The sequence below is a fragment of the Apium graveolens genome, chromosome 2, assembly GCF_009905375.1.
Source record: "Apium graveolens cultivar Ventura chromosome 2, ASM990537v1, whole genome shotgun sequence".
Taxonomy (NCBI): domain Eukaryota; kingdom Viridiplantae; phylum Streptophyta; class Magnoliopsida; order Apiales; family Apiaceae; genus Apium; species Apium graveolens.
The window spans coordinates 205,451,675-205,476,762 of record NC_133648.1 but is presented as its reverse complement, the minus strand read 5'-3'; the positions used below and the strand labels follow the sequence as shown (position 1 = coordinate 205,476,762).

Below are 25,088 nucleotides of genomic sequence, written 5' to 3'. Positions count from 1 at the left end.
TTGTTCACATACTGAACAGATTCATTGACAAGAGAACACTGATCCGTAGCATGAGAACCTGCACAAAGCTCACAGACCATAGCTATTTGATTGACTCCATAGGTAGCTAGAGGATCGACCTTCATAGACAGCGCTTGGAGCTGTGCTGCAATAACGGTGGCTGCATCGACTTCCAGAATACCTGCTACCTTCCCACGCATCATCCTCTGAGTTGGGTTTTGATGCTCATTTGCAGCCATAGTCTCAATAAGATTATAAGCCTCAGTATAGCTTTTGGCCCACAAGGCGCCTCCAGCTGCTACATCGAGCATGGGCCGAGATTGGGCCCCCAAACCATTATAGAAACCAGTGATCACCATCCAATCGGGCATTCCATGATGTGGACACTTTCTCAACATTTCCTTGTAGCGTTCCCAAGCTTCGCACATAGATTCTGTAGGTTGCTGCGCAAACTGAGTAAGAGCACTCCTCATAGCAGCAGTCTTTGCCATTGGATAAAACTTCACCAGAAACTTTTGTGCAAGATCTTGCCAAGTAGTGATGGACCCAGCTGGTTCAGAATGTAACCAGTCCTTAGCTTTGTCCCTCAGTGAGAATGGGAAAAGCCACAGCTTGATAGCCTCATCAGTCACACCATTATATTTGAAAGTACTGCAGATCTCGACAAAATTCCTTATGTGGATGTTGGGGTCTTCAGTCGCAGCACCTCCAAAAGAAACAGAATTCTGCACCATCTGAATAGTACCAGGCTTGATTTCAAAGGTGTTAGCTTGAATAGCCGGATGAAGAATGCTTGACTGAATGTCATCAATTTTAGGTCGAGAGAAGTCCATAAGAGCTGGATCGGCCAGAACAATACGATCACCCATGATTACTGGTTCTTTCTGCTCACTTCCTGAATCCGAATCTTCAAAATCTATCTTCTCCGAAATATCAAGAACTTCGTCTGTCTCCTCAGCTGTATCTAAAGTCCTCTTGCGAGTACGAGAACGAGTTTGCATAAATGCTCGCTAAAGTACCTGAAACACAACCGGAAACAATAAGTAACACGTCTTAATTACTGAGTCCTAACAACAAATGATGGTAAGTACATAAACTAAACAAATACGCCGAGTCCCCGGCAGCGGCGCCAAAAACTTGTTAGGCGAAAACACGCGCTAATAACAGACACAAGTATACGCGTTCGCAAGTAATATAGACTACTTTCTAGTTCATTCCCATAGAGACTCGGACTAATTATATTCAATTAAACTCACTCACCAATGTATGTTTACTTCTCAATGTTAAGACAATAACACTTAGGATTTGTTAACTAATTATTAACTACAATTAACTACTAAATTAACCACTTAATTAACACTTCGAATTAACAACTTCATTAATACCCTTAGCATGCAACAGTGATGATATTAATTAACAACTAAATTAACCACTTAATTAACAACTTCATTACTACTTCCTTCAATAGTCATTGTTAATACCCTTAGCATGCAACAGTGATGATATTAATCGAATAACACGAAACTGATAAAAGCCAACTTTCATTGTACTAATACCATTCTACCAAACATTCACAATTAATATAGAAGTTGAATAGGCATCAATTATGTTGAGTCCCTAAATGTCTACAGAAATTTACAACATAATGATTTAAGCACAAGTTATTCCTTTTGATTACACAGGGCGAATAAAATGGTTAGAGTTACCCACTAATCATGCAACATCATACATGATCCTATGCTAGCATGGCAAGTTCTAAATCTCGAGATCCACCGTCGCTTCACAAGAGATTAACTCCCTATCTTATATGTTCGCGACGCACATAAGACGAATACGCACAACCAATACTAGATATCATACAATCATCACACACTAAGATATTAAACAACTAACTAAAGAATTCCATAGTAAATCCGTTACGACCCCATGATCACGATTAGCCCATGATAGCACTTATCGTCATCATGGGTTCATATGAAAACATGATAAATAAACACAAGAGAATAATAACTAAACTAATTATATTAAACCAGAGTACGTCACAAGAGTAAATAGGTTCAAGGCAAAGAAAACTAACATCCAATGTTACAACGAAATAAAGAATCACAAGAAAATATGATTCCTCTTCGTTGCGGTGTGCTAAAATGGTCTTCTTCCTTATCTCCTTCGCTCCTCGATTAATACAACAATTCAACACACGTGAAACGTCTCTGAAATCTACTTATATAGAAGTCCCATAAAACTCAGATTACACAGAAGTTGGAAGCCAAACAGAAATAGAAGTCTAAAATAAATATTATAATTTCCCGTCCCTGCGCGGCCGCTCAGCATAGCTGAGCGGGCGCTCAGCTTCCTGCGCGGCCGCTCAGCATAGCTGAGCGGGCGCTCAGACCCCTACTGGAAAATATTTGATTTTTGCTCCGTTTCTTCGCTGTAATCTGCTCCTCTTTTCCCTCTCGCAATGCTAGACACATGCCAAGGCTTATTATTGATGATTACTCCCCCGAAATGCAACTATTACCCTGAAACGCACAAACACTAGAAAAATGCATCAAATACACAAAATACTTGATTTCAAGACACCAATTTAAGCCATTTTAAGACTTTCTAAGTGGTATAAAATGCCACTTATCAACGTGCAGAAGGGTGAGCTCACTATGCGAGTACTGGATCAGGATGTGACCTATAATGTTTTCAAAGCTATGAAATTCCCTGCTGATAAAGAGGAGTGCTTAAAAGTGGAATTAGTCGATTCTGTGGTTACTTTCAGATCTTGATCAAATGTTAAGGTCTGATGCCTTAGAGAAAGCCTTGATGGGAAATTCAGATAGTGAAGATGATGAATGTGATGAGCAGTTGCAGTATTTGAATGCGTCTCCTTGGAAGCGAAGATTAAATATGCCTTTTGAATCTTTTAGATTTTCAGAACTCAAAAATGTTGAGGGGCGTCTCAAGCCATCTATTGAGGAAGCTCCTACACTCGAGCTTAAACCTTTTCATTAACACTTGACGTATGCATTTTTAGGTGATGCATCTATTTTTCCTGTTATTATTGCATCTAACCTTTCAGGTACTGATGAGGAAAAGCTCTTGAGAATTCTGAGATAGTTTAAATCAGAAATTGGATGGACTATAGCAGATATCAAGGGAATCAGCCCTTCTTATTGCATGCATAAAATTCTGCTAGAGGAAGGAAGTAAACCGACTATTGAGCAATATAGAAGGCTAAATACGATTATGAACGAGTTGGTGAAAAGTAAATTCTCAAGTGGCTAGATGCATGGCTCATCTATCCAATTTCTGACAGTTCTTGGGTGAGCCCAGTTCAGTGTGTGCCAAAGAAAGGAGGCATCACAGTGGTTGCTAATGAAAAGAATGAGCTCATTCCTACTCGAACAATCACGGGGTGGAGAGTTTGCATGGATTACAGGAAGCTGAATAAGGCCATGAGGAAAGATCACTTTCCTCTTCCCTTTATTGATCAGATGCTTGACAGGTTGGCTACTACTATCTTTTGGATGGTTATTCGGGATATAATCAGATGTGCATCGCTCTGGAAGATCAGGAAAAGACTACCTTCACTTATTCGTTTGGTACTTTTGCCTTTAGAAGAGTTTCTTTTGGGTTATATGGTGCACCTGCCACATTTCATAGATGCATGATGGCTATCTTCTCAAACATGATTGGTCAGAATGTGGAAGTGTTCATGGATGATTTTTCTGTGTTCGGGGATTCTTTCGACGAGTGCTTGCAAACTCTTGGCGCAGTTCTTAAAAGGTGTGTTGAGACCAATCTGGTTCTCAACTAGGAGAAATGTCACTTTATGGTGCAATAGGACATCATTCTTGGGCACAAGGTCTCTAGTAAAGGTCTTGAGGTGGACAAAGCCAAGGTGGAGGTCATTAAAAACCTTCCTGCACCAATTTCTGTTAAGGGAATCCACAGTTTTCTTGGTCATTCGGGTTTCTAACGGTGGTTCATCAAGGATTTCTCTAAAATCTCTAAACCATTATGCAATCCATTAGAGAAAGATGTCCCGTTCAAGTTTGATGACGAGTGCCTAGCTACTTTCGAGAGCTTAAAGAAGAGCTTGATCACAGCACCGGTCATAACTGCACCTAATTGGAATGAGCCTTTTGAAATGATGTATGATGCCAGTGACTATACAGTTAGAGCAGTTTTTGGGTAAAGGAAGAATAATATATTTCATGTGGTCTACTATACTAGTAAGACCCTCAATAGTATTCAAAGATCACTCTTTGGCCTTTCCTTACTAAAACACACTACTACTGAGAAAGAACTATTAGCCATTGTCTACGGTTTTGAGAAGTTTCGATCTTATGTGCTTGGGATGAAGGTGACAGTTTTCACTGATCACACTGATATTCGCCATCTCGTCTCGAAAAAGGACTCGAAGCCGAGATTGATTCGATGGGTTATTTTACTTCAGGAGTTTGTGTTGGAGATCAAGGATAGAAAAGGTACTGAGAATCAAGTTGCCGATCATCTCTCTCGTTTCGAAGATCCAAGTACAGCTTTGAATGATAAGACATTGATAAATGAGTCTTTTCCCGATGAGCAGTTGTTTGGGGTGCAAGAAGAAGAACCGTGGTTCACAGACATTATAAACTATCTTGTGAGCAACATTATGCCTCCAGACTTAACTTCTGCTCAAAGGAAGAAGTTTCTTCATGAGGCGAAGTGGTAAATGTGGGATGAGCCATTTTTGTTTCATCACGGAGCTGACCAAATCATCAGGAGATGTATTCCGTATAGCGAAAAAGAGGGTATCTTGCGAGACTGTCATTCAACTGTTTATGGAGGCCACTATGGTGGAGAAAAGACAGCAGCTCATATCCTTCAAGCAGGATTCTTTTGGCCTACATTATTTAAGGATGCGCATCAGTTCATTTTGAAGTGTGATCACTGCCAGCGTGTCGGTAATATGTCAAAGAAGGATCGGATGCCTCTTAATGTGCTTCTCGAGGTTGAGGTCTTCGATGTTTGGGGGATTGACTTCATGGAGCCATTTGTCTCATCTTGCAATAATCAATATATCTTGTCGGCGGTCGATTATGTGTCAAAATAGGTGGAAGTTAAGGCTTTTCCAACGAATGATGCAAAGGTAGTGCTTAATTTTCTTCACAAGCAGATATTCACAAGATTTGGGACTCCAAGAGTCAGAATCAGTGACGAGGGATCGCATTTCTGCAATCGCAAGTTCACTGCTATGATGCAAAGATACAATGTGAATCATCGCATTGCTACAGCCTATCATCCTCAGACTAGTGGTCAAGCTGAGGTGTCTAACAGAGAGATCAAGCGAATTCTGGAAAAGTTGTATGTCCATCGAGAAAGGATTGGTTTTTGAAGCTGGATGAAGCTGTTTGGGCTTATCGAACAACATTCAAGACTCCACTAGGCATGTTACCATTTCAATTGGTTTATGGTAAGGGATGTCATTTTCCTGTGGAGCTAGAGCACAAGACATATTAGGCTTTGAAGAAATTGAACCTTGATATGGACACAGCTAGTAAGAAAAGGATGTTTCAATTATGAACTTGATGAGTTTTGATTTCAAGCATATGAGAACAACAAAATGTATAAGGAGAAATTGAAGAGGTGGCACGATAGGGGTCTAGTACTCAAATTATTTGTTCTGGGGCAACAAGTTCTTTTGTTCAACTGTCATCTCCGTCTTTTTCCTGGAAAGTTGAAGTCAATATGGTCAGGGCCATTTGTTGTCAAAACTGTTTTTCCACATAGAGCAGTGGAAATTTTTGAGAATGATCCAGGCCAAGCATTCAAGGTAAATGGACAGCGTTTAAAGCATTACTATGGAGATACGGCAAACCATGAGGTAGTTAGTGTTGTTTTATTATCCACTTGATCTCGGAATTCTACGTCTAAACCAAGCGCTTCTTGGGAGGCAACCCATGTTTGTTGTACAATAGTGGAAGATAGAAGGAAGAAAACCCAGAAGAAAATACAAAAAAAATCAAAAAAATAGAAAAATAGGGACTTTTTCCAGAAGCACGGCGCGCACGCGCTGGGAAGCGGGGCGGCCGCACTGTATTAGCAGAGACACGGCGCGCCCTTGCTGCCTAGCGGGGCGGCCGCGCTGGGGCCCTGGACCCGAAAAATAAATAAATAGAAAGCCCGAAAATTTAAAACAAAAACAAAACTCCACCCGATTTTAACTCCTCCCACTACCCTAATTCTTTCTCCTAATCAATTCTAAACCCCCCATTATCCCCACTAATCCCACAATCATATTCAACTTCTAATTCTTATTCTCTATATATACATACACTTACATACATCCATCTCCATCACTTTTATTCTCTCAAACCCTAATTCTCTCTATATATCTCTCTTTTCTCACTTTATCAATTTCAATGGCACCCAAGAGAGCCCGCACTCAAGTTAGCAGCAGCACTAACCCCGCCACTACTGATTCTTCAAGTGTTGGGGGTACGAGGCCTAGGTTTGTTACTCCAGAGGCTGAAGCAGAATACACGAGGCTGTTGACTAAGCAGATAGCGATGGAGAGGGGTTTTTTACCTTCGGGTAAGGATGGTAAGCTTCTCGAGATGATTTTAGAGATGGGTTGGGTGTCGTTTTGTGAGACACCCGCTGCTGTGCCTAAGAGTGTTATTTGCGAGTTCTATGTGAACGCAAAAGCTGATAAGAATGGGTATTCAGTGGTGCGTGGGTTGACGGTGGACTACAGCCCAGAGGCAATTCGTCGGGTTATCAACCAACCCGAGAGACAGCCAACTCAGGAGGAGTGGGTTAACAAGACAGGGGATGATTTTGATTTGGATTTGATTGTGGCTACACTGTGTGTCCCGGATACACATTGGAAGTTCAAGAGGGGATCAAACGAGTATCTCACTTTCCCTGCCTCATGCATGAACATGTTCGCTCGTGCTTGGAATGCTTTTATTTGTGCGAATATCATGCCATCTTCTCATGTGCATGATGTGACTGTGGATCATGCAAAGTTGTTATGGGGGATTTTACAGGGAGATTATGTGGATCTTGGGTCTATTATTTATCAGGGTATTTTGCGTGGGAGCACTACGAGGTATATTCCTCATGCTTCGATTGTGACTAAGCTTTGTGTGGCGGTGGGTGTTCATTGGCCCGCACACGAGCAGTTGCAGTTATCGAGCGCCCCCATTGACAGTTATATGATCTTGAGCATACAGGAGTGGTTTGGTGGGAAGGCTGACAAGAAAGGACTTGGGAACAACTATGATCATTTGGTGGCCATCCAACCAATCAGACATATGTTGTGGTTCTTCTTAGGCCCGCGGAGCAGCATGGAGACATCAGATGTGTGAACCTAGTTCTTCGCAGCAGCAGCAGGAGGCAGAGGACAGTGCTGGTTTAGGCTCGATGCAGTATAGGCATTTGATTAGGCGGATGGATACGATGTATGAGTCGCATAGAAGGTTTGCACAGGATCTTACTCTTGCATTGGGTACAACTTTTCGAGCTACAGGGGTTGACATACAGTGGCCAATTTTTGGAGAGGATTTTGTGTACCCGCCTCCTGACACTCCACCCATGGAGGGTGATGATCATTCTGATTCCGAGTAGGTATGCCTTAATTCCTTGCTATTACCTTCACCGAGGACAGTGAAATTTTTAAGTTTGGGGGTGGTAGTTAAGGAATATTTGTGTGTGAGTCCATATAGTTTGCATATGCATGATAGTTTAGTTTATATAGTTTGCATATTTGTCATGTAGTTATTTGTTTTTGTTTTTGTTTTGCATATTTGTAACATGTTAGTATGTTGCATATAGTTGCATTTGCATTATATCATGATCCCTTAAGTTTGCTCTTCCGATTGATTTGTGATGTTGATTCGAGTGTATTGATGTTGTATAGAGGAATATTAAGTCCTAACGATTTGATTTGCATGCTAGAAGTAAGAAAATTTTCACCAAGTCTTATAGGTTGCTTGAGTGCTAGATCATGATTATGGCTTGTTTGTTTATCGAGGTTTAATCACTTGTTTATGTCTAGAATTTAGGATATTCTCTTAGTGATGAAATAACATGAATTTTAAAAAATTGGAGAAAAATATTGGATTTCAATGCTAGTTGTGGCTAGGCGTCAAATAGCTAGTAGCTGGCTCATATTTATATGAGTATTCTAGGGTTGAGAGAGATGGAGTGAAACGAACTCGTTCAGGGTACTTTGTGCCTAGTGACCTAAGGCTTTTATAGTCTGGGATCCGCTAACCTAACGCTCGCGACATGGGTAATATTGCATAAGTCTTTTGTGGACCTCACTCATTGCACGATCAAATAAGCATGTTTGTGTTTTGTTATGTGTTAGCAATAAAAGCCTGAATCCTTGTATAACTCCGATAAAATTGAAGTGTTGTCAGTCATTTTGAGTTTATCGTTTATTCTTTTTATAATCTTATGATTGTCTTAATGAGTGGTGAGTTATGATTATTGATCTAGTTTCGAGAGTATATATGTTAAGCAATCGTACACACACACATTACTGGCTTCTAAGTTGATTTGTGGGATTTGATTGAACTTTATGTGAATAATTGCATTCATTGAGATGTTGTTCATTGGTTGGTTTAGTTAATCTGAGGGAATCGTTGCATTCATGTTAGCTGCATTCATGCATTTTTATTTCTTGTTTTTGAGTCTTTTATGCTTGAGGACAAGCATCGATTCAAGTTTGGGGGTGTGATAAATGGCATTTATATCCACTTAGAATGCTTTGTAAAGGCTCGAATTGTGTTTTGTACTCAAGTTATTTGTGTATTTGATGTGTTTTTGTAGTGATTTGCATTTCAGGGCATAATCGGAAGAAGGACTGGAAATTGCATAATTTATGCTTGGAAGAGTGTAAGGATGGAGCATTGGTCGAGTGCGCAAAAGAAACCAGCATTTGCAGTCAAGAAGAAAAGAAAATTAAGTTTTTCCAGAAGCTCAGCGCGACCGTGCTACACTTGGGAGCGGCCGCGCGGGATCTCAGGGCGGCCGCGCTAGGTCGACTTTCTAGAATCCTGTTTCTAATAGAAGATTGATTTGCTGGACTTCTATATTATTTTGGCTAGTATTTAAAGAACTTTTAAAGACGTTTTTCATAACGGAGAGCAAGGAGATAATGGCGAGATGACCTAATAGCACAAAGTGGATTAGAGACTTTAGCTCAATTCCTTCTGGAAAGTGGATTTACCAGAGGCACAATTGATAAAACACTGTTCTACCTCAACCATGGAAAGGACTTACTTTTGGTACAGATATATGTTGATGATTTCATCTTTGGCTCTACAAATACAAAACTTTGTGAAAGATTTTCCAAGTTAATGCAGTTAAGATATCAAATGAGTATGATGGCAGAGTTGAGTTATTTTCTGGTACTTCAAGTCAAATAAACTGAAGAAGGTACTTTCATAAATCAATCTAAGTACGCCATAAATTTACTCAAGAAATTTGGAATGCAAGACAGTTCTACTGCATCAACTCCCATGGCTACTGCAACCAAGTTAGATAAAGATACTGGAGCATCAGTGGTTATTACTAACTACAGAGGTATGATTGGCTCTTAACTCTATTTAACTGCATGTAGACCTGATATCATGTATGCTACCTGTCTTTGTGCAAGATGTCAGGCCGATCCAAGAGAACCTCATCTAATAGCTGTGAAAATAATTTTCAAGTACCTCAAGGGTACAGCTGATCTAGGATTGTGGTATCCTAAGGAATCAGATTTTATGCTAATAGGTTACTCAGATGCAGATTTTGCAGGATGCAAAATAGACAGGAAAAACACTAGTGGAAACTGCCAATTTCTTGGAGGCAGATTGGTTTCTTGGTTTAGCAAGAAACAGAAATCAATTTCCACATCAACTGCAGAAGCAGAATATATTACTGCAGGAAGCTGTTGTGCACAGATTCCTTGGATGAAGAATCAGTTACTGGACTATGGGTTAGAATTTTTTTAAATACTTATTTACTGTGATAATCAAAATGCTATTGCTATGACAGGAAATCCAATTCAACACTCAATGACAAAGCACATCAGCATTATGTACCATTTCATAAGGGAACATGTGATGGAAGGTACAGTGGAATTGCATTTTATTCCAACAGATCAACAACTAGCAGATATCTTCACAAAGCCACTATGTGAAGCTACCTTTACAAGACTGGTAAATGAACTTGGAATGGTTTCAGGTTCTTTGTCAAAATCTGTTTAGTTTTTGTTCTCATACATCAGACTTTATGATCAGTATTTACAGATTTTCTTATCTCAATGTTGTTAGTGTATACTGAAAATATTTATTTGAAGTATGTACATTTATTTCTTGCCAGTTTATTTGAGAATCATTTGAATGTTTACATGTTGTCTAATATTATATATTGTGAACAATCTAGTATCAAATGGGATACAGAATATTAGATTGTTAAATACGGTTATATAATATAATAAGGTTCACAGCACAGGTGGTGTTGGACAATCCACTGGTATGGCTGTAGTATTATTTAGATTAGTTTATATTGACTAATAAATAATACTAGTATACTTTGTGTATATTGAACAGGATCAAATTTAGAATTGTTCCCTTAATACTGATTAAGAAGGAGAACTAAGATTCTATGTTATTATTAATGCTTAGGTTCTTAATCCGGAAATAGTAATTAACACGTGTATATTATTTACATGCTTTGATTTATATATGAAATAATTCTTTTGAATTATATCATTATATTTTGGGTGATGGAATTATATACATGGTGGATATTATTTATTGAAGGAATCCATGTCCTGATAATATTTGGGTTAATGATGTCCCCTTGAAAGCTCAAAAAGATTTAATTATGTGAAATCCTGCAGGTGGAATTTATTCTGGCATAATTAAATAAAGGTTGAGTGGATGATCAAGGATAAAAGATATTAATTAAATAAATTATCAGTAATTTATTTGATTAATGGACATATGATATTTTAAACATGGGGAATTTAATAAGCAAATAATATTGGAACCGAATTAACTAAATTACGGTATTAGGAAAGGTAGTGCAAATATTAATTCTTTAGTGGATTGAATTAATATTTAATTACATTGGGCTAGGCTCAAGATGTAATTAGAAGGCCCAACCTAATTATTCATGGTCCCTATTGTAGCCTATATATATTCTTATACTCTTCTTGCTTGGAATTGTGTGAAAACATATTGTAGCCACCAAGGAGCAAGAAGAGAGGATAACTTGAGAAGATGGAGGCCACACTTCGCTCAAGGGAATTTGGGAATACAATAGAAGAGCGTGGAATCAACCATTAACAAGGTAATCCTCTTTTCGTAATCTTTATCGTAAAACGTAGTAACACCCTAAGTCTGTGGTTCCCAACAATTGGTATCAGAGCCTGGTAATGGGTTATACGTTTTATGATATAATGTCCATGTCGTAATTATATATGCGTGTATATAGTGTTTTGCTTGTATTGGTTTTGATGCAGGTTGTTAATCCACTATTATGGCCATGTATATTTTAATTATGTGTTTGGATCCCACGTGGTTTAATCGTGGTTAATTTTTGTTTTGGTTTCCACGTGGTTTAATCGGGGTTGTAATTTACACGAGGGTTGATCGTGTTAGAATAGATTTTACAAAATTAGTTTTGTATTAGATCTATTTTTTTGTAATTGTTCCGGGTATTTTTGTAATAGTTATGTGCGATCGGAAATCAATTCCGGTAGTTTTTTGTTCCGCTGTGCGATTACAAGGGGCAGCTGGGACTGCTGGGGCTGCTGGGACAGCGGCGGCAGTTGGGGCTGCTGGGGCTGCTGGGGGCGTCGGGGCGCGCTTGGGGCAGATTTTTTTTGAGAGCTGGATTTTTTTTTCAAAGGCCATAATAGTGGAAAATTTATTTTAATTTTTTCCATTAAATTTTAATTATTACTTTAATTTATTGATTATGTGTGTCGTTAATTATGTGTGTAATTCTTTTAAAATTACATGTTTAACTTAATTAGGACGACATGGACATAAAATTTATTTATTGCTTTAATTAAATGTTATATGTTGCTAAAATTATGTGTGTATTTTGAATGCATGATTAGACATAATTATAATAACATAGGGCCCCATTTAATTTTAAAATTCCTCAATTTTAATAAAAAAATTCTAAGTGGGAGAGGGAATTAATATGAAATTAAATCTCATGGTCTCCATTATTGGTTGTAGGTAATTTAACATAAAGACGAATATAAATTATATATACGTCACCCATCGTGGCATGTAATTTGTGGTGTCTAGAATGTTATAGAATTTACTAGAATAAACTTCTTAAATTAATAAATTATGAAAGGAATAAATACGGATTTTCTTTATTTCTGATTTGGGGCAATTTTGTCAAAAACGGGTTCATCGAACTTGTAAGGCTGTGGGTTTTAAGCGAAACCGATGTGACTCCTCCACTACCTAAAAATCAAACCATTGATGAATATTGAATTGAAGTATTCTATTCAAGGCAAAATTACGAATATTTGAAGGTATACACGCCACCCATCGTGGCGTACCAAGTTCCATAGATTTCGAATAATTTAAGATTTGATGATGGTATACCCTTAGCTATGAAAAATAATATAGTCCACCCCAACGTGGCATATTGTTTAGTAATAGGACCGAAGTAACATTTAAACAAAATTAGGTGGTATACATGTCACACATCGTGGCGTACCAGAAGCTTATGGTGTTTAGGTGTTAGTGCATTAAATTTTAATAATTTAGATCTTAATAATTAATGCACCCTTATTTATGTGATGTTTTCATGCATGATTCTCAGGATAAAATGGGCTTTAATCCACTATTCACCATACTTAAGGATAACAAACTTACCGGACCTAACTATATTGAATGGAAACGAAATTTGGACATTGTGTTGACTGCTGAGGAGTACAAGTTTTGCACTTATGAACCCAAGCCTGAACAGCCTGCTGCTGATGCTCCTGAAGATGAGAAAGAGTATTATAAACGGTGGATTAAGGCTGATGAGATGTCGCGATGTTACATTCTGGCAGCAATGTCGGGTGTTTTGCAGCATCAGCATCAGTCTATGGCCACTGCTTCGGATATGCTCTTTAATCTCAAGGAACTTTTTGGAGATCAGAATAGGGCTGCTAGGCAAGTAGCCATGAAGGCTTTAATGAACACTCAGATGGCTGAAGGCATACCTATAAGGGATCATGTTCTCAAGATGATGTCGCATCTGAATGAGATAGAGATCCTTGGTGCTGAACTTGACGGGGAAACCCAGATTGACATTATCCTTATGAGCTTGTCCAAGAGTTTTGAGCAGTTCCGCTTGAATTACAACATGAACAAGAGGCAGTCACGGAACTGCTGACAGAACTTCAAGCAGCTGAAGGATTATTTCGGCAGAGTGTTCAAGTGAATGTGGCTGAGAAAGGTTCTTCCTCTAAGCCGAAAGTATTAAGAAGAAGAAAATGGCTCAGACACAGAAAGCTGTGAAGGCAGTGGGAGTTCAGGGTGGTGTGAAAAAGCCTAAGGGAAAGTGCTTCAGATGCAAACAGTCAGGTCACTGGAAACAGGATTGTCCTCTTCCTAAGAAGACAAACAATACTGGTATGTCTCTTTCTCTAGTTACAGAACTATTTATAGCGGCTATATCTACGAGCACTTGGTGTGTAGATACAGGAGCCACTGATCATGTTTGTAATTCTATGCAGGGGTTCCAACTATCCAGAATGCTTAGAGATGGTGAGATATACGTGTTCAAGGGAGATGCTACGAAAGTAGCAGTAGTTGCAGTAGAAGTTATTCATTTATCTTTTGGTTCTGATAGGATTTTGGTTTTGAACAATTGTCTTTATGTACCTTCTTTTAGAAGGAATTTAATTTCGGTTTCTAAACTTGCTTTGGATGGTTATAATGTTTGTTTGGATCGTAATATTTCTATTATGATGAATAAACGAATTATATGTTCTGGTACATTGCAAGACAATTTGTATATAATTAATCCTAGTCAACCTGCACTGCAACTGCAATTTAGGGAATTGAATAACACATCTTCTAACTCTACTAAAAGAAAGGAACCTTCTAGTTTGAACCAAACATATCTTTGGCACTTGAGATTAGGTCATATTAACTTGAGGAGGATTCAAAGACTGGTAGTAGACGGGCTTTTAAGCTCATTGGCAGTGGAGCCATTTCCAGTTTGTGAATCCTGCTTGGAAGGTAAAATGACTAATAGGCCTTTCAAGGCAAAAGGGAATAGAGCCAAACAACTGTTAGAATTGGTTCACTCTGATTTATGTGGACCCATGAATATCCAAGCAAGAGGTGGTTATGAATATTTCGTCACTTTCACTGATGATTATTCTAGATATGGGTACGTTTATTTGTTGCACCGTAAGTCTGAGTGCTTTGATAAGTTCAAAGAGTACAAAGCTAAAACGGAGAAGCGACTTAATAAAAGTATCAAGTCACTAAGATCAGATCGTGGTGGCGAATACTTGCTTGGAGAATTTAGGGAATATTTATCAAAAAATGGGATAGAATCCCAGTTAACTGCACCAGGCACACCCCAGCAGAACGGTGTAGCAGAGAGAAGGAACCGGACTCTTTTAGAGAGTGTTAGATCGATGATGAGTTATTCGGATTTACCCAAGTCATTTTACGGACATGCCTTAGAGACAACAGCTTATCTTCTGAACTTAGTACCTTCTAAGTCGGTTCCTAAAACCCCCTTAGAATTGTGGACCGGGGATAAACCGAGTCTAAGATATATTCGAATATGGGGTTGTCCAGCACATGTGCTGAACAAGAACGCGACTAAGTTAGAATCTCGTACAGAAGTAAGGTTGTTTGTAGGCTACCCCATGGGAACAAAAGGATATTTATTTTATAGTCCGAAGAATCGGGATGTCATTGTTAGCACCAATGCAAGATTCTTAGAGGAGAAATATATAATGAATCACAAACCCATGAGTAGTGTCGTTTTAGAGGAACTAGTGGGAGGGACAAATAATACCCATGAAGTTGTAGTACAAGTAGAACAACCACAACATAATGTACAACCTGTCACTAATACCGCACCAGTGCCTCGTCGTAGTGGGAGGGTTGTTCAACAGCCTGATAGATTCATGTTTTTGGGTGAGTCTTCAGACTTGGTCTCTGGTGAACATGATGATGATCCCCGTACATACGAAGAGGCAGCACAAGACAAAGATGCAGATCTTTGGCAAAAGGTGATGGAATCTGGGATAGAATCAATGTATTCTAATCAGGTCTGGGAGCTCGTGGAACCACCCAAAGGTATAAAACCTATTGGATGTAAGTGGATCTACAAGAAAAGAGGGGATTAGATAAAAAGGTGAAAGCCTGGAAAGCAAGACTTGTTGCGAAAGGGTATACTCAGAAAGAAGGTATCGATTATGAGGAAACCTTTTCACCGGTAGTCATGCTTAAGTCAATCCGTATTCTTTTATCTATAGCAGCTCATCTCGATTATGAGATTTGGCAAATGGATGTCAAGACAGCTTTTCTTAATGGAAGTCTTGAAGAAACCATCTATACGCAGCAACCAAAAGGATTCATTAAGGAAGGCCAAGAGCATCTGGTATGTAAGCTTAAGAGGTCTATTTATGGACTTAAACAAGCTTCTAGAGACTGGAATATTCGTTTTGATCAGGAAGTTTAGTCATATGGATTTGATCAAAGTCCAAGCGAATCGTGCGTGTATAAGAGAAGTGAAGGTAATGCAGTGGTTTTTCTAGTACTATATGTAGATGATATTTTACTCATTGGAAACAATGTTGAGATGTTGTCATCAGTAAAGGCATGGTTGTTCAAACAATTTGACATGAAGGACTTAGGTGAAGCGGCATACATCCTTGGGATCAAAGTTATAAGGGATCGCAAGAAAAGGATGTTGGCTTTATCTCAAGAGCCCTACATTGATGAAGTATTAGCTCGTTTTAACATGCAGAACTCCAAGAAAGGTTTGCTACCTTTTAAGCATGGAGTTGTTCTATCTAAGAAGCAGTGTCCTTCGACACCTAAGGATATAGAGAGCATGAAAGCAGTTCCTTATGCTTCAGCATGTGGAAGCTTAATGTATGTTATGTTATGTACGAGGCCTGACATCTGCTTTGTTGTAGGCATGGTTAGTAGATATCAGTCGAACCCAGGTCAGGAATATTGGAGTGCAGTAAAAACTATACTCAAGTACCTGAGAAGGACTAAGGAGTATATGTTAATTTACAAGGCCTCAGATCTATTTCCTTTGGGATATACTGATTCAGATTTCCAATCAGATAGGGATAAGAGGAAATCAACCTCGGGATATGTTTTTACTTTGGGAGGTGGAGCCGTTATATGGAGGAGTGTAAAGCAGAAATGCATTGCAGACTCCACCATGGAGGCCGAGTACGTGGCGGCCTCTGAGGCTGCCAAGGAGGCTGTATGGTTCAGGAACTTCCTTTTGGACTTAAATGTGGTACCTAATTTGCCTAGGAGCTTGACGGTGTATTGTGATAACACTGGTGCTGTGGCAAATTCAAAGGAACCGCGAGACAACAAAGCAGCTAAACATATTGAACGTAAGTATCATCTCATACGAGGAATCGTAAAGCGAGGGGATATAGTTGTGGCTCACATATCATCAGAAGACAACCGAGCAGATCCTTTCACAAAGAGGTTGCCAACCAAGGTTTTTGACAAGCATGTGGAAGCGATAGGAGTCAGATGGATGGACACATAGATTTTTATATAATAGCGGATTAAATAAACACTGATGTACACATAGAATATTTTGAGTATAAGTGGGAGATTGTTAGTGTATACTGAAAATATTTATTTGAAGTATGTACATTTATTTCTGGCCAGTTTATTTGAGAATTATTTGAATGTTTACATGTTGTCTAATATTATATATTGTGAACAATCTAGTATCAAATGGGATACAGAATATTAGATTGTTAAATACGGTTATATAATATAATAAGGTTCATAGCACAGGTGGTGTTGGACAATCCACTGGTATGGCTGTAGTATTATTTAGATTAGTTTATATTGACTAATAAATAATACTAGTATACTTTGTGTATATTGAACAGGATCAAATTTAGAATTGTTATCCCAATAATGAGTCAGCAAATTGGGTATGCCCTTCTTAATCAAACTCATTTTGATTATGCTACTACAATTTTGGGTTTTATAGGTGATAGGATGAAAGAAGATAGCAACAGTTTATTTTGCTAGATTCTGTCAGCTTATATATAATTTATGTTGTTCTGATGCACCTCAAAACTTTAGTGAGACAATTGAACCCTTTAAACTTCACAAAAGAGCTTTCACAGACTTATTATCTGCTGATAATAAGAAGAATGTACTAAGACCCCTCCAAATTCCTCAATCTATAAAACAGTTCTTAGTAAATTCTGATCCTCACACATACACAACCATATATCCTGATGTTGCACCTACACAGCCTTCTACTTCTCAACCTCCACCAACACAGCCTTCCAATACTCAACCACAGCCTACCATCAGAACCTACTATCAACCAGCACAATCCTCTTAACCATAACCATCAGTCTCTACTATCAGAACCTCACATCTCAAATCCAAAACAAAACCAATCTCTGGTTCTTCTCAAAATATGCCAGTTGTAAAATCTGACACATCCTCAAGGCCCAAAACCAAAAGGACCAAAGCTGTTCCTCAATCTCCACCAAGGAAAAAGAGAAGGCTGATTCCGAGAGATAAATCAGATGAGGATGAACAAGTCCAGGTTCCTGCATCAGAACATGTGACAGTAGAAGCTGAAAAGGTAATTTTTTAGAAGGAGGTAGAAGCTGAAGAGGTGACTCCTCAGAAACAGAATGAAGCTGAGGGTTCTGGGATTTTGAAAAGAAAAAGACTTTCAAGTTCTGATGTTGTTCAAGCAACACCTTCACAATCAAAGTCCAGATCAAAGAAGAAGAGAGCAGGTATGAAAATTACATAAGCTCAATATGAGGATGCTGAAGAAGCTTTGGAGGGAGATGAGGAATCTCTGATCTCATCAGAACCTATAGTGATTGAAGCTTTGATAGATGCTGAAGACACTGTTCAAGACACAGTGATCACACCTCCTATATCTCCATTCAAAGAAACTGACACAGTTGAAGATTCAGGATTAAGTCCTGAAATTGATATTCACAGGTTACATAGACCAATTTTTTTGGATCTGAAAGCACCACAAGCAAAAGAGTTCACTCCACCTATTTCTCCATTAAATGCTGAAATTCCTACTACTCCAATTCTGAATGTGGAACCTGAAACAGATGAAGTAGTTCCAGAATCTCCTTCACTTACACACACTCTTGTGTTGTCAGAAAATGATGAGCTTTTATCAGATTCTGGAGATAGTGCTCCAGCAAGTGCTCCAGTCAGTGCTCTAATACTTGGAAAGGAGGCACTACTTAAGTTTGTTGAAGAAGATGCTCATGTTCCATGCAAGTGACTATGCAGTTGGAGCAGTTCTTGGGAAGAGAAAGAACAACATATTTCATGTGGTCTACTATGCTAGTAAGACCCTAAATGGTGCTCAAATGAATTATACTACTAGTGAGAAAGAACTTTTGGCCATTGTCTATGGTTTTGAGAAGTTTCGATCTTATTTTCTTGGGACGAAGGTGACAGTTTTCACTGATCACGCTGTGATTCAATATCTCATCTCGAAGAAGGGCTCGAAACCTAGAATGATTAGATGAGTTCTTTTGCTTCAAGAATTTAAATTAGAGATCAAGGACATAAAGGGTACTGAGAATCAAGTCGCTGATCATCTCTCGCGTTTGGAAGATCCAAGTGCAACGTCACTAGATAAGACATTGATAAATGAGTCTTTTCCTGATGAACAGCTGATTATCGTGTTTGGAAGAACCGTGGTTTGCATACCTTGTGAACTACCTTGTCAGTAATATCATGCCTCCAGACTTGTCGAACGCTCAAAGGAAGAAGTTTCTTTATAAGGTGAAGTGGTACATGTGGGATTAAACATATTTGTTTAGGCAAGGAGCTAACCAAATCATCAGGAGATATATTCCGTACAGTGAAACGGGGGGGATCTTGTAAGACTTTAATTCAACTGTTTATGGAGGCCACTATGGTAGAAAGAAGATAGCAGCTCGTGTCCTTCAAGCGAGATTCTTCTGGCCTACATTGTTTAAGGATGCGCATCACTTTGTTTTGTCTTATCTTCCAATAATCTGTATATCTTGTTGGCAGTCAATTATGTGTCGAAATGGGTGGAAGTCAAGGCTTTACCGACAAATGATGCAAAGGTAGTGCTTAATTTTCTTCATAAGCAGATATTCAAACGATTCGGGACTCTAAAAGTCATAATCAGTGATGAGGGGTCGCATTTTTGCAATCGCCAGTTCACTGCCATGATGAAAAGGTATAATGTGAATCATCGCATTGCAACAGCCTACCATTCTCAGACTAATGGTCAAGCTGAGGTGTCTAACAGGGAGATCAAACGTATTTTAGAGAAAGTTGTGTGTCCATCAAGGAAGGATTGGTCTTTGAAGCTTGATGAAGCTGTTTGTGCATATTGAACAGCATACAAGACTCCGTTGGGAATGTCATCATTTCAATTGGTTTATAATAAGGGGTGACATTTTCCTGTGGAGCTCGAGCATAAAGAGTATTGGGCTTTGAAGAAGTTGAATCTTGATTTGGATGCAGCTGGTAAGAAGAGAATGCTTCAATTTAATAAACTCGATGAATTTCGGCTTCAAGCATATGAAAATAACAATATGTATAAGGAGAAAGTCAAGAGGTGGCATGATAGGGTCTAGTGCTCAAGTCATTTGTGTCGGGGCAACAAGTTCTGTTATTTAACTCTCGTCTCCATCTTTTTCCAGGAAAATTTAAGTCGAGATGGTCCGGGCCTTTCATAATCAAAATTATGTTTCCGCATGGAGCTGTGGAGATTTTTGAGAATGATCCAGGCCAAGCATTCAAGGTAAATAGTCATATATTGAAGCACTACTATGAGGATACGGAAAACCGTGAAGTGGTTAGTGCCATTTTATTGTGTACTTGATCTCGAGATTCTACATCAAGCTAACGACGTAAACCAAGCGCTTCTTGGGAGGCAACCCAAGTTTGTTGTACATTAGTAGGTAGAGGAAGCAGAAAGAAAAGAGAAAAACACAAAAAAATCAAAAAAATAAAAAAATTTGGAGCTAACTTCAGTAGCACGGCGCGCCCGCGCTGAGAAGCGGGGCGGACGCGCTATTTTCCAGTAACTGGGCGCGTCCACGCTGATTTGGCACGCGGTCGCGCTGCAATTCCAGAAACTGGGCGTGCCCGCGCCAAGGTGGCGCGCGGCCGAGGTGGCGCACGGCCGAGGTGGCGGGTCCTTGTTTTAGAAAAAATATAAGTCAGTTAGAAGAGAAAAATCGGGGGTTTTACTACAAAATCAATTCTTACCCGAATTTTACTCTTCGACATCCCAAATTTCCCTCCCCAAATCAAACCCATTATTCCCATAATCAATTCCCACTCCTTTTCCATAACTAATTCTCTCCCAATCTCCTATATATACATACACTTATACACAAACTTCTCCATCACTTCTCAAAACTCTCAAACACAAAATCTCTCTCACAAACTTATATTCTCTCAATCTCTATCAATCTCAATGGTACCAAAAAGACAGTGAACTCAAGTAAGCAGCAACACCACCGATTCTTCGACTGCAGGTGGTGTGAGACCTAGGTTTTCAACTCTCGAGGCTGAGGTGGAGTATGTGAGGCTACTTTTGAAGCCTATAGCCAAGAAGCGTGGTTTTCTGCCATCGGAAAAAGATGGTAGGTTGTTGGAGATGATCTTGAAGATGGGTTGGGTTGTTTTCAGTGAGACACCCGCTGCTGTGCCCATGAGTGTGGTGTGTGAGTTTTATGCTAATGCTAAGGCGGAGAAAAATGGTTTCACGGTGGTGAGGGGATGATGGTGGACTACAGTGCTGAGGCGATTCGTAGGGTGATTGAGCAGCCTGAGAAGAATGAGGATCAGGATAACTGGAATGAGAAGACTCTTGAGGAGTTTAACTTGGATTTGATAATTGCTACCTTGTGTGTGCCTGAGACTCATTGGAAGTTCAATAAAGGCACGGATGAGTATACCACATTCCCTGCTTCGTGCATGAATAGGTTTGCACGTGCATGGAATTTTTTTATTTGTGTTAATATCATGCCATCTTCTCACGTGCAAGAGATTACTGTGGAGTATGCGCACTTGTTGTGGGGTATTCTGTAGGAAGACTATGTGGATCTTGAGATTGTTATCCATCAGGGTATTGTGAGGTTTTTGCGAGGGAGTACTACGGGTTCGATACCATATGCATCCATTGTAACGAAGTTGTGCCTGGCGGTTGGTGTTCGTTGGCCCACACATGAGCAGCTGCAGCTCCCTAGTGCTCCGATTGATAGTTCGACATTATTGAACATGACATAGTGGTATGGTGGGAAGCCGATCCTAAGGGGCTTGGATATTCTTATGACCATTTTCCAGGTGGAAAGCCAGCGGATCGAACTTTTGCTGGTGGTACTGTGCAGGCTCGTTAAGTAGCTTGGAGAGCTCAGTTGGGAGAGGAGGCCGGTCCTTCGGGATCGCAGCAGCATGAGGAGGAAGCACAGGGAAGTCGTGGTTTGAGTACAACGCAGTATACGCGTCTAGCTAGGAGGATGGATGCGATGCATGATATACATAGCAGGTTTGCACATGACCTCACCCAAGCATTGGGGACTGCTTTCAGAGTCACAAGAGTTGATATCCAGTGGCCAGCATTCGGTGAGGATTCGGTATCCGCCTCCAGACACTCCTGACACTCCACCCCTTGGTGGTGATGATCCTGCATCTGATTAGGTATGCCTGATTCCTTGCTATTACCTTCACTGAGGATAGTGAATATTTTAAGTTTGAGGGTAGTAGTTAAGGATTTATGTGTTTTGTGTGAGTCGCATATAGTTGCATATTCATGCTAGTTTAGTTCATATAGTTGTATATTTTCCATGTAGTAGTTTTTTTTATTTTTTGTAGTTTTTATAGTTTGTTCATATAGTTTCATGCATTTTCATAATAGCATGATCCCTTAGATGATTTTTTTGATTGATTTGTGATATTGATATTAGTGTAGTGATGTCGTATTTAGTGATGTAAGCCTTATCGAGTTGATTTGCATGCTAGAGACAATTGTATTTCACTAAGTCTTATAAGTTGCTTGAGGGCTAGATCATGGTCATGGTTTATTTATTTGTCGAGGTTTAATCGCTTGTTTATATTTAGAATTTAGGATATTCTCTTAATGATAAAATAACATGGACATTTAAAAATTGGAGAAAAATTGGATTTCATTGCTAGTTTTATAGCTAGGTGTCAAATGGCTAGTAGCCGGCTCATTTTATATGAGTAGTCTAGGGTTGAACGAGATGGAACGAAATGCACTCGTTCAGAAATGTTTGAAAAAAGAGAAGAAAGAAAAAAAAAAGAAAAAAAATATATGCATTTATGCATAATTGTTCACGAGTGGGATCTTTAATACTCGAGTTATTAAGTTCTTAGGGGACTTTGTGCCTAGTGACCTAAGGCTTTTTATAGTCTGTGATCAACTAACCTAATGTTCGCTACATGGGTATTATTGTATAAGTCTTTTGTGGACCTCACTCATTGCACGGTAAAATAAGCATAATTGTGTTGTTTTGTGTTGTGAATAAAAGCGTGAATCCATGTAAAACTCCAATATAAGTTATTTTAAGTCTAGCTTTTATTTTATTTATAACCTTGCGATTGCTTGATGAATAGTGAATCATGATTATTGATCTAGTTATGATAGTATATCTGTAATCCGTTGCACACACACGTTTCTGGCTTGTAAGTTGATTTATGGGGTTTGATTGATCTTTGTACGAATAACTGCATTTGTTGAGATATTGCTTGTTGATTGGTTTAGTTATTCTATGGGGATTGTTGCATTCATATAGTTTGCATTCAGGCATTTTTATTTCTTATTCTTTAAGTCTGTTTATGCTTGAGGACAAGCATCGGTTCAAGTTTGGGGGTATGTTGAGTGGCATTTATGACACTTTATAAAGCTCCATAAAGCTTTGGATTGATGTTTTGTACTCAAGTTGTTAGTGTTTTTAACGTGTTTTTGTAGTGTTTTTGTGTTTCAGGCATTATTCAGGAATACAGGTGAGTTAGCATGGTTTTGATGCTAATATGGTGTTAGGATGGTGTCTAGAATAAAAGCTCGTGAAAAGACCAGCTCAAACTAACAAGAAAAGAAGAAGTCGGAAGTTTTTCCAGAAAGATGACGCGCCCGCGCTGTGATAGCGCTCGGTCGCGCCAGGATGGCAGAATGTCAGCGCGCCCGCGCTGGTCAAGCTCGTGGCCACGCCAGGTCGGGAAGGAAAATCCTGTTTCTTATGGAATTTTGATCCAGAAGACTTCTACTCTGCGTGGGCTGCTATATAAATAAAACTTATGCTCATTTTTCTTAACAAGACATACCAGAGCTTAAGGAGAAGGTGTAAGAAAACCGTAGAGCACAAATCAACCAAGGCGAAGAAGATCTAGTTTATTCTTGTGATTCTTTGTTTTAAGTTGTAACTTTGGATGCTAGTTTTCTTATTCATGAACCTATACTCTTGTTTCGGACTTGGTTTTATTAATTATAAAGATTACATTTATTATACCATGCTTTCATCGGAACCCACGTTGATGATGAGTCCGATTATGGGCTAATCGTAATCGTGGGGTTCTAACGGATTTATTTATGGATTTCTTTAGTTAATTTGTTTCGATGTCTTAGTGTGTGGTGATTGTATGATAACCTAGTATTGGTTGTGCTTATTCTTCTTATGAGCGTCGTGAACTTATAAGATAGTGTATTAGTCTTTAATGAAGTGAAAGTGAATTTAAGGGTTTAGAACTTGCCATTCTAGTATAGGTTCATGTATGTGTTATGCATGATTCGTAGGTAATTTTAACCATCTTACTTGCCCTATGTAATCACGAGAGATAACTTGTGCGTTCAACCGATATGTTGTCAAATCCTATAGACATATAGGGTCTCAATATAATTAGTGTCTATTCAGCTTCTATCTCTTTTGTGGATGTCTGGTAGTTTGGTATGCGTACAACGAACGTTGGCGTTTATCAGTTTCGTGTTATCTGATTAGTATCATCACTATTACATGCTAAGATTAAGAACGTAAAGGCTATGAATGAAGTATTTAATGAAGTTAGAATCCCATGTTTGTGTTATATATTATTCAACTCTCTTTAATCTCCTAGTTTATGTTCTTAGTATAATTCTTAGTTAATTTTAGTAATCAATCTCAATTTGTTATTCGTCTTAGCATTGGATAATAACCGTACTAGTGTTGCATAGATACATTAATTAAAATTAACCTAAACCAGTCCATGTGGGAGCGAACTAGAATTTATTCTATATTACTTGTGATCGCGTATACTTGTGTGAATATTAGCGCGTGTTTTATCCCTAACATCTATCCCTCTGATCTTATACAAAATTTGAATTTATGTCCTTGTTAATCCATAATACCTTTTAATTTAGGGTCCTTGTGATGTATAAATTCTTGAATTAAAATTCAAAAAATACATCAAACCACTCCTAAACCTACTCTCTCTCCTAGGAAATAGCTATCATCAAACCTCCAAATCCCTTCTAGATTCACACAATAATTAATAATTTTATTTACGTGACTATTTTTCCTATCTCTTTAGCCTCTCCATCTTCCCAGGTATATATAAACCCATACGTCCCCCTTATCTATTTTTTTTTACAAACACAACACACAACACATGAGAAAGAGAGAATAGTGCATAAAGGGAGAAATAACCCATTCGACTTCTATCCCGGAAAAATCAGAGAGAAGGCTAGCCTCCGTCCAAGCTTAAAGCTCCTAATCAAGCTCTCTCTCCTCCTCGTTTGAAAGGTAAAAACCCTTCATCTCCATATCTTTGATTCACAAATACACACACATGCATATGTATATACGC

General features: G+C 38.8%; 1 non-coding gene across 1 annotated transcript; it reads left to right on the top strand.

Moving 5' to 3' along the window:
* The first annotated feature begins 369 nt into the window (after positions 1–369).
* Positions 370–476, top strand: LOC141709449 (small nucleolar RNA R71). The gene has a single exon (XR_012570024.1). It is a non-coding gene; the product is annotated as a small nucleolar RNA R71 (small nucleolar RNA).
* The last annotated feature ends 24,612 nt before the right edge of the window (positions 477–25,088 follow it).